Source organism: Pongo abelii, chromosome 17 (assembly GCF_028885655.2).
Source record: "Pongo abelii isolate AG06213 chromosome 17, NHGRI_mPonAbe1-v2.0_pri, whole genome shotgun sequence".
Lineage (NCBI taxonomy): Eukaryota > Metazoa > Chordata > Mammalia > Primates > Hominidae > Pongo > Pongo abelii.
The window spans coordinates 38201090-38209826 of NC_072002.2; the positions used below are offsets into that span (position 1 = coordinate 38201090).

At 39.2% G+C, this 8737-nt stretch overlaps 1 long non-coding RNA gene across 1 annotated transcript; it reads right to left on the reverse strand.

Annotated features, from left to right (window-relative positions):
- Nucleotides 1-4553: 4553 nt before the first annotated feature.
- LOC134760289 (uncharacterized) lies at nucleotides 4554-6946 on the reverse strand. The gene is made up of 2 exons (XR_010137568.1): nucleotides 4939-6946; nucleotides 4554-4824 (listed from the first exon to the last, which is right to left on the reverse strand). It is a non-coding gene; the product is annotated as an uncharacterized LOC134760289 (long non-coding RNA).
- Nucleotides 6947-8737: the final 1791 nt, after the last annotated feature.

Here is an 8737-nt window from a genome sequence, read left to right on the forward strand (position 1 = left end):
GAAAATCTTTTAAAATCATATATCTAATGATGTGATTAATTCAGAATATAAAAAAGAACTTCCAAAACTATATTATAAGAAAACAACTCAGTAAAAACCTGGGCAAAAGATTTGAACAGACACATCATCAATGAAGACAGACTAATAGTAAATTAAGTGCATGAAAATATGCTTGACATCATTATCCATTAGGGAAATGCAAATTAAATCCACAGTGAGATACCACTACATACCTATTAGAATGACCAAAAAGAAAAAGATTGACCATGTCAATGTAGGTGAGGATGTGGAAGAAATGGAAGTCTCATATACTGCTGCAGGGAATGGAAAATGATACAGACACTTTGGAAGACAATTGACAGAGTCTTTGAAAGTTAAACATACACCTACCATATGATCCAGCCATTCTGCTTCTAGGTGTTTAGCCAAAAGGAAAGGAAATATATATTCATTCAAACACATGTCGATGAATGCTCATAGCAGCTTTATTTGTAAAAGAAAAACTGAAAGAACCCAAATTTCCATCCACAGATAAGTGAATATACTGTATAGGGTATCCGTATAATGGAGAGTAACTACTCAGCAATGAAAGGAAACGAAATATTAATATACATACACTTCAACTTGGATGAATCTCAACATGATTATTCTGAGTAATAGAAGCAAGATAAAGGACTCAGAGTACATACTATAAACTTTCATTTATATGAAATTCTAGAAAAGTCAAACTAACTTATAATGACAGAAAGCAGATTAGGGATGGGAGGGAGAGATGACAAAGGGGCACCAGGACCCTTTTGGGATGATGAATATGTTCACTATCTTGATTATAGTTTCACTGGTTTACACACATGTCAAAACTTATCAAATAGAACAGTTTTAGTATGTACCACATGTTGCATGTCGATTATACCTCAATCAAGTTGGGTTCTTTTACAATTTTAAGTTTAAAATTATCTGTGAATAATACTCTTAACCTTTAGCCCTTGGCTTTGGCCAAGATGCCTTCTCATGCATAATTCTTTGCAGAGAAAGCTACATCTCCTTCATTTATGGTGGTAAGCCAAGGGGTAAACAAATGCTTTAATCATTGTGATAGCCATAGTTCTAGCACTTGACTCATAAGAAGTACTTAATGTGTGTGTAATAATACTTCATGCTTAGAAGTTATATGGCTCTAAAATTCAATAAAGAACTATAAAAATGTGATTTGTAATAAACTTAAAAGGTGACATCTATGAAGCATTGCACATCACAAGAGCATGTATTTCTTTCAAATATACAGAAGAAAATCAAGGAACAACTGAGCAAGGTCTACCCTGCAAGGGGTCCTGAGGACGGTGATCCAGCCAGTGAGTCAGAATCTGACTTACACCCAGGAGCCAGCTACCTCAAAGTGCTGAGCACATCAAATTCAAAACGGCTGGTGAAAATGCTCGCCTCTGGTAGAAGAGCTGCATGTAAATTGGACACCAGAAGGAAAGCAATTTAACTCATGCAAACACAACTCAACTAAAAACAGAGATTAAAGAGAGCTGCTATAACTCACACCAAATATTTAGCAGCTGCAATTTTCATTTTTTACTGCCGAGTTCAATTCATAAAAACAATAATATTTATTTAACATCTGTTATGTGGCAACAGTGTGGTAGTCATCTTTAAGGCTGTTAAGCATTTGAATAAATTAAAGGAGGCAATGAAATCTCCCTTCTAAGAAATCTTTCTCATTTGGATACAGAATGTGTCTATACAAAATGAAATATGCGTAGATCTTCCAAGACAAGATCTTCTTTGTGTAGATCTTCCAAGACAAGAAATTCTCTATGACATTTTTTAATATATTCAAGCTTTCATGGCCATGATGCCTTCCATAAAAAATTAATTGCAGCACGGTTCACAATAGCTAAGATTTGGAAGCAACCTAAGTGTCCATCAATAGATGACTGGACAAAGAAAATGTGGTACGTATACACAATGGAGTACTATTCAGTCATAAGAAAGAATAAGATCCTGTCATTTGCAACAACATGGATGGAACTGGAGATCATTGTGTTAAGTGAAATGAGCCAGGCACAGAAACACAAACTTCATATGTTCTCACTTATTTGTGGGAGCTAAAAATTAAAATAATGAACTCATTGAGATAGTAAAAGGATGGTTACCAGAGGTTGGAAAGGGTAGTGGTGGAGTAGGTGGAAATGGGGATGGTTAATTGGTTCAAAAAAAATGGAATGAATAAGACTTAGTATTGGCTAGCACAACAGGGTGAGTATAGCAAAAAATAATGTAATTGGACATTTTAAAGTAACTAAAATAATATAAATGGATTGTTTGTAACACAAAGGATAAATGCTTGAGGGGATGGATACCCCATTTACCCTGATGTGATTATTATGCATTACATGCCTATAACAAAATATGTCATGTAACCCATAAATATGTATACCTATTATATACTCACAAACATTAAAAATAATTTTCTTAAAAAAATTAATAGGATATTACGTCATTTCCCCCAGGTCTGGCTCAGTAATTCCCCAGGAACAATGTAGAGGACATATTGTCTAGTTAACTTGGTTAAATAAGGACTCAATGAATAGGGAAAAATGTATTTGGAAATTCTTTCCTAAAACTGAAATACCGTGGTCATCCATTCATTAAATACTCACTGAATTCCTACCATGTCCTGGGAGTGTGCAGTGGTGAACAAGCCAGACATGTGGTCTTTGCTCACATGAAGCCTATGGGGAGACAGGAGATCCAAAAATAAATATATCATTACACATTGTAATTAATTGAAAATATTTGTGTGTACTAGGAGGCAGAGAAAGCCCAGTGTGCTGCCTCACTGTAATTTCCAGTCTCTCCAGAAATAAGAAAGGCACTGCTCCACTGCCTCTTAATTGCAGCTTTTCTGTTTTTGCATTAGGAGTAATTATGTGCCCTTGACATTTTTGTGCTCAGAGTGCAGCAATCTGCCTAACAAGCATGGCTTGCTTCTCCCTGGACATAACTACTGAGTAATTGGCAGGCAGGCCGGACTGACCTGTGCCACGCACAGAGCCAGAGCCCGCAGCCAATGCTTCAGGCCCAAGGGCTGTGCTCCTGGGTGCATAGCACAGAAAAGACTGCCAGGCTGTGTCAATCTTTTTAATCATGCAGGTTCTGAGAAAAGGTGAGAAAGAGAATGGAGAGTTTTGCTACAACAGAGGCAGGATTCTGAATTTATTTCCAGCTGCCCGTCTTGTCCCTCCTGGAGACCTAACGCCTCCAGCACCTACACACACAGCCTCTTTAGAAGCAACTATCCTGCCACTGGCTCAGAAAGGCTGAGTCCTAAGAATTCTATCTTGCTCCTAAGAAATCTCAAGCTTCTTTTGTGGTAAGTGGCTTAATGAGACAGGATGACTGATAAGCAAGAAGAATCATTGTTACATCATTTTATGTTTTTATCATGTTGTCATTGCGCTAAGTTCATCTTTGATGGTAAAATACTAACGCGAATTGAAGCTGTGATAAAAGGGCTTTCAATATGAAATAGACAAGACATATAATGGAAAGAAATGCTTCTAGAATGGATTTCCATAAAAACGCGGCAAGACTTTCTCAGTGCCATTCTTTAAAATCTCTGCTATTTTTCAACAAATGCCAGATGTTAAAGCATTTGCATAGTATCCCTTGGAGGGTTGGGTGTAAAGACATGCATTAATATCAGGTTAATAGAAAATATCTACAATAACATAATGTCTACACACAGATGCTCAATAAATGCCATAGCATTTGTTATGATTAATTATTATGAAGTACACGGACCCCTTTTCATATCAAATAATTTAGTAGACCCTCATTTATAGATCTTGTACTTCTACTTGGTTGAGAATATATCAAAATAACTAAAAATGTCACTGTGAATTTCATTAAATCTTGTATAAAGATCAAAATGTAGGCCTCCAGCTGTGAAATTTAGAATCTCATCTTTTACTAGCCTTGAGCAGCTGTGAGTGAAATGGCAGATCAAAGTTTATTTTTCATAAATATTTAAGTAATGTCACAATTAGCAATGCTATTCTAGATAATTATTTAATTTCACTACATATTATAAACTGAAAATCTATGAAAAAAATTATATACTAATTTAATTGTCTTGGGAAATATAATAGAAATGGACCATAGTTTGACATTAGATGTTTTGGTATTAGGTTTGTGCAAAAATAATTGCTTTTAATGGCAAAACTGCAATTACTTTTGCACCAACCTAATGGTTCATATGACATCACCAACGATCAGCCAGAAATCTTCATATTAATCTTAAATGAATTGTTGCCATTAACAAAGCTTTCTTCTCTGAGATTCAGCTGGAGAAGTTCATTTTGGAAAACATTTAAAACTGTTATGCACATGAATCTCTGAAAAGATGTGAAGCTCTGGCAAAAAAATAAATGAAGGCTAAAAACAGAGGGAAACAATTTCCCAGTGCAAAAGGTTTTCTATTATTTTCATTATTATTCCTTAGATGTTCTGGCTGAAGATACAAAAAGAAAAACAACTAGATATGTTTTCCTCAAAAGCCATCACTTTATTTTTGTGCCACGGTTTTTGTTTAAAATAAGATGACAGAGAAGAAAATTATAGAGATAAAATCAATTGTAGTAACCAAAAAAAAAAAAAAAAAAATCAGTTGTAGTAACCAAAGGAAATCAGTCTGTATTTCCAAAACCTTTGTGTGAGAGCCCATCAGTGTGGTTGGCAGATGTTTTACAAACACTTAGGGAATCTGTCATGAACTTTAAAGACGAAGAGAGCTTTTTCTATTTGCCAGGAAATCTAGGAAAACAAAGGGAAATTAAACCCATTAGCCTAGTTTAACATCATGTGCTTCCCCCACTCACCCCTCCCCTCATAGCCAGGGCTTACACGCACACACTGAATGGTACTTACGTTCCTTAGGTAATACCAGTTGGCCCCGTTTCAAGGCTTTAAAAAAGCCTCATCACTATGCACCCAACGTTAACACTCTCAAAGTCCCGCAGGACTGTATCTTGGACGGCTGTTTCTACTGAGTATGATTCTTAGCAGATGAAATGCTAGCAGTAGCAGCAGCATCTATGAACTGCCTTATAATAAACCGCAACTTGGCAGCACTTAGTCATCACCAGGGCCATGCGCTGATGCGTGGACTCCACCCTCAGAGACTCTGATTTCATTGGTCTGGGAGTGGCCTGGACATCAGGATCGTTTCCTTTTTTTAAAAAAATTAATAATTATAATCCACAAGTTTTTCCTAATGATTACATCTCACACCACGAAATTGACGTCGGTAAAATGTATGTATAGTTCTCTGTCACTTTATCACGTGTGTAGATTTGTCTAACCAGCATTGCAATTATGATACAGAACTATTCCATCATCACAAAGATATGCCTTTATGGTATCACTTACCTGCCTTCTCTCTACTATCTCTAACTCCTGACAAACACTAATCTCGATAATTTTGTCATTTCAAGACTGTTAAATAAATGGAATCGGCCAGGTGTGGTAGCTCATGCATGTAATTCTAGCACTTTGGGAGGCCGAGACGGGTGGATCACTTGAGGTCAGGAGTTTGAGACCAGCCTGGCCAACATGTCGGAACCCCATCTCCACTAAAAATACCCCAAAATTAGCCAGGTGTGGTGGCACACATCTGTAGTCCCAGCTACTTAGGGGGCTGAGGCACGAAAATCACGCGAATCCAGGAGGTGGAGGTTGCAGTGAGCCAAGACTGCACCACTGCACTTCAGCTTGGGCGACAGAATGAGACTCTGTCTCTAAATAGATAAATAAATGGAATCATACAGTGTGTACCCTTTTGAGATTGGCTTTTTCACTCAGCATAATGCACCTGAGATCCATCTGGGTTGTATGACTCAATAGTTCATTCCTTTCTATTGCTTGTATAGATGTACTACACCTTGGGGCTATTACAAATAAAGCTGCCATGAACATTTGTATAAAAGTTTTTGTGTGACCAGCCTGGGCAACATAGAAAAACCCCATCTCTGCCGAAAAAAAAAAAGTTAGCTGGGCACGGTGGCATACACCTGTGGTTCCAGCTACTCAGGAGTCTGAGGTGGGAGGATCACTTGAGCCCAGGAGGTCGAGGCTGTAGTGAGTCACAATCACACCACTGCACTCAAGTCTGGGTGACAGAGCAAGACTCTGTCTCAAAAATTTATAAAAAGTTTTTGTGTGGGAACGTAAGTTTTTATTTCTCTGGCATGAATGCCAGAAGTGCCGTTGTTGGATCGTATGTTAAGTATATGTTTAGTTTTTAAAGCAACTGCCATTTTACATCTCCACCAGCAAGGAGAGATCCAATTTCTCCACATTCTTGCCAACATTTGATATTGTCACTATGTTTTATTTTAGCCATTCTGTAGGTGTGTAGTGAAACTTCATTGTGGTTTAGTTTACATTTCCATCAAAATGAGTGATGTTGAACATCTTTTCATGTGTTTATTTGCCATCTGTATAACCTCTTCAGTAAAATGTCTCTTTATATCTTTTGCCCATTTTCTAATTGGATTTGGGCGTGGGCCAGGAGATGGAAGAGGGGCAGTGCATCAAAAACTTCCCTAAGTGTATCTACTATGCAGCCAAGTTTGGGAAGCACTGCGTCATTATAACTTCTTTATATAGGTACACTCTAAATGTAAGCCATTGCACCTGTGCTAATACAATAAGGTCAGTGTGGGCACTGGCTAATTAAATATGCCTGCAGTCCAAGGGAAAAACACTGGAGATGCTTTCCATGACCTCAGGTTGTTTGCATATACTCATCATAAGGCTGGAGGAGTGAGCCCTGCAGGGAGTATTTCTGGAAATGTGGCCCAAATATCTTCTGCTTTAAAATCATGGCATGTGTATGTGCATGCGTGCACCTGTGTATATGTGTGAAAAATGGTGATTCCCCAGTCCCAAGCCCCATACCTACTAAATCAGGACTTTTGAAGATGAGGCCTAGAAATCTATATACATAGCCCAGCAGATTTCCACGTGCTCAAAAATTTGAGACCTATCTTGCTCAAGGAAGACTGGGGACACAATCTCCACTTCAGGGTATAAGTGGATGCCTTCCTATTAAGAAATCAGTTGGCCGGGCACAGTGGCTCACGCCTGTAATCGCAGCACTTTAGAAGGCCAAAGTGGGTGGATCGCAAGGTCAGAAGATTGAAACTATCCTGGCTAACATAGTGAAACCCCGTCTCTACCAAAAATACAAAAAACTAGCTGGATATGGTGGCACATACCTGTAGTCCCAGCTACTCGGGAGGCTGACACAGGAGAATCACTTGAATCCAGGAGGCAGAGGTTGCAGTGAGCCGAGATCGCACCACTGCACTCCAGCCTGGATGACAGAGTGAGACTCCGTCTCAAAAAGAAAAAAAAGAAATTGGTTTAGGCAGGGCACAGTGGCTCCTATCTGTAATCTCAGTGCTTTGGGAGGTCAAGGAAGGAAGATTGCCTGAGCCCAGGAGTTTGAGACCAGCCCAGGCAACACAGCAAGACCCTGTCTCTAAAAAGAAAAATAAAAAGGCCAGGTGCAGTGGCTCATGCCTGTAATCCCAGCACTTTGGGAGGTCAAGGCAGGTGGGTCACCTGAGGTCAGGAGTTCGAGACCAGCCTGGCCAACATGGCAAAATCCAGTCCCTACTAAAAATACGAGAATTAGCCGGGCGTGGTTGTGGGCGCCTGTAATCCCAGCTACTCAGGAGGCTGAGACAGGGAGAACTGCTTGAACCCAGGAGGCGGAGATTGCAGTGAGCTGAGATTGCCCCACTGTACTCCGGCCTGGGCAGTAGAGCAAGATTCTGTCTCAAAAAATAAAAAATAAAAAAAAAAAAGAAAGAGGGAGGGAGGGAGGAAAGAAAAGAAAATAAAGAGAGGGAGGGAGGGAGGAAGGAAGGAGAAAGAAAGAGAAAGAAAGAAAAGAAAGAAAGAGAAAGAAAGAAAGAAAGAAAGAAAGAAAGAAAGAAAGAAAAACCAAAACGAGCATAGTGGCATGTGCCTGTAGTTTCAGCTACTCAAGAGACTGAGGCAGGAAGATTGCTTGAGCCTAGGAGTTTAAGGTGTATGAGCTGTGATTGCGCCACTGCATTCCCACCTGTGACAGAGTGAGACCCCCATCTGAAAAAAAAAAGAAAAAGAAATTGGTTGAGAGAAGAGTTGCCTTGAGCCCATTTGGGACATAGAAACGTGTATTCTACTTCTGAAATGTGAGGAACAGAGAGGGGCAGGATAGTGTGTTTTTGTATACTGCCAAGCTGTTCTTGAGAAGCAATAATTTATAGTGATCAATAAAGATAATATAACTAACATGTATGAGCACTAATTAGTGCTAGGCTTTCCCCACACACTAGCTCCCCTTGTTCTTATAACAAGTTAGAGGTTATTATATTCTCTACTTTGTAGATGAGGGAGCTGAGGTTCAGAGAGGCCTGGTCATTTGCCCAACATCATAGGACTAGCAGATGTCAGGCTGTTTTTCCTTCTGGAATCTCCCTTATTGTTGTCCTTAGTTGTCCCAAACTCCAGTTTTTATTATTAAATATTTTTAGAAGACCTACTCGAACCTCATTTTAAACAGAAACTAGGCCAGGTGCAGTGGCTCACGCCTGTAATCACAGTGCTTTCGGAGGCCGAGGCATTTGGATCACTTGAGGCCATCCTGGCCAACATGGTGAGACCCCCATCTCTC